We start from the raw sequence: 2,138 nt of genomic DNA, 5'->3' as shown, positions 1-2,138 counted from the left end.
CAAATGTCACTGGTAACGTGATCTTTCCCTTCGGCTTGCTCCTTCCCGGATTGATTCCTTGGAATGTGCCGGTCTCTTCGAGCTCGCTATCAGGGATCTGGAGTTTCTGGAGTACCGCGGAGGAGATCAGGTTCAATCCGGCCCCGCCGTCAACTAGCATCTTAGTGACCTTAAGGTTGCGGATAGTTGGTGAAACCAACATCGGCAAGCACCCGACGACAGTTATGCGATCAGGGTGGTCCTCAATATCAAAGATGATAGGCGTGCTCGACCATTTCAGAGGCTTGCATGACTCGACGGGTGGTTCTACCGCATTGACGTCCCGCACCCACTGCTTGAGTTGGCGGTGTGAAGTATGCAGAGAAGCACCACCGTCGACGCACAGGACCGCTGTGGCTTTCTGGAACTCCTGCTCATCGGTCTCGTCATCATCCATATCTTCATCGTCGTCGTCATCTTCATCCTTGTCGCGGCCGCAGGGAGGTCTGTCTCCTTGCCGTTGCTTGGCCTTCCCGCGGCGTCCTCCTCGGCCGGGGTGTTTCTTGCCGGCTCCTCCAGCACTTTCCTAGGCCTTCTCCTTGTCGTGTCGCTCGTATTCAGCTTTTTGCTGCTCGACAAGCTGCTCGACTTTCTTGCAGCTCTGGAGGTCATGGCCCTTGGTGCGGTGGATCTTGCAGTACTGCTTGTTGGTGACGTCCTGCTTGTCGGCGACTGCCATAGCCTAGTAGTTGGTGCCCGCAACAATCTACTTGCCGGAGCTACCAGCTTTGGCTTTCTTGGCGCCACCTCCGTTGCCGGACTGCTCAATGACTAGCACATCTTTGCCTTTCTTCTTCCTGTTGTTCCGCCGCCGGTTTTTCTTTGCCGGGGCAGCCTCCTCACTATCAGATCCTCCTGCTTCTGTATTCTCTCTGGGGAGTTCCTCCCTTCCTCAGCACGTGCACACTTGTCGGCCAGGGCATATAGCTCACTGACGTCTCTGATCTTTCACATCGCCATCTCCTCCTGCATCCTGCGGTTTCGCACGTTCTGATGGAACGCGCTGATTACCGCGGCAGGGTGGACATCTGGGATGTTGTGCTGTACGCGGCTGAATCTCTGAATGTACTTGCGCAGGGGCTCTCCTTCCTTCTGGGCGAGCAGATGAAGGTCGCTCTCTTGGCCATTAGGCTTGTGGCCGCCTGTAAAGGCGCCGACAAACTGATGGCATAGGTCTGCCCAGGAGGATATGGAGTTGTCCGGCAAGTGCATAAGCTAGGATCTGACATTGGGCTTGAGCACCAGCGGGAAGTAGTTGGTCAGGATCTTGTCGTCCCGCCCCCCGGCAGCTTGCACCGCGATGGTGTATATGTTGGGGAACTCCGACGGATGCGACTTGCCGTCGTACTTCTCTGGCACGTCTGGCTTGAAATTCTTCGTGCTGGGCCACTGGACTTGCCGCAGCTCACGAGTGAATGCAGGGCAACCTACCGCGTACGGCAAGTCGCCTGGTTCCCCTGGTGCATGCATGTCGACAGAGGGCCCAGCGTGCTGGTCCCATTGACGCCGCGCTTCTCTTTGGCGCTCGATGCGAGTTCGAGCGTCTTCTTGCTGTCGTTCGTGAAGAACTTGGCGCTGATCGCGACGAGCTCGTGGATCTGATGATGCGGTGGAGTCGCTGTCGAGGTGGATCCGGCGAGTCGGAGATCTTGGCCTTCGGGGTGGAGAGTGCATGGTGGTTGCATCCCCATCGGTTTCGTCGCCATGGGCTCGTGCCTGGCAGTCCTGCCGCGGCAGCGATGTACTCGGCTGCCGCGGAGTGTCGCCGTTGACGAAGCCGATGAGACTCTGAATGGTGGCCCTCCATCCATCAATCTTGTCTGCCGTTGGAGGGTAATCCAGGAGCAGTTGAGCCCGCGCCAAAGGTTCTGCTGGAGTGGTGGGCGGCAGTGGCGAACGGCGCGAGGAGCGGGATATGCTCGGACTTCTAACTATGTTAGAAGGAGCAGTATCCCGTCCAGGCGACCGTGTCTCGCTCGTGCCAGCACGTTGGCATGCATGCTGGTCTTGAGCACCCCGAGATCCACCAGCTCGATCTTGGCCCAACAAACGTATGGCACTGCGAATACCATGACGCTGTCGGTCCTGCGCTTCCTGAG

This window comes from Triticum dicoccoides, chromosome 2B (genome assembly GCF_002162155.2).
Source record: "Triticum dicoccoides isolate Atlit2015 ecotype Zavitan chromosome 2B, WEW_v2.0, whole genome shotgun sequence".
In the NCBI taxonomy this organism is placed as follows: domain Eukaryota; kingdom Viridiplantae; phylum Streptophyta; class Magnoliopsida; order Poales; family Poaceae; genus Triticum; species Triticum dicoccoides.
Note: the sequence above shows the minus strand (reverse complement) of the source record.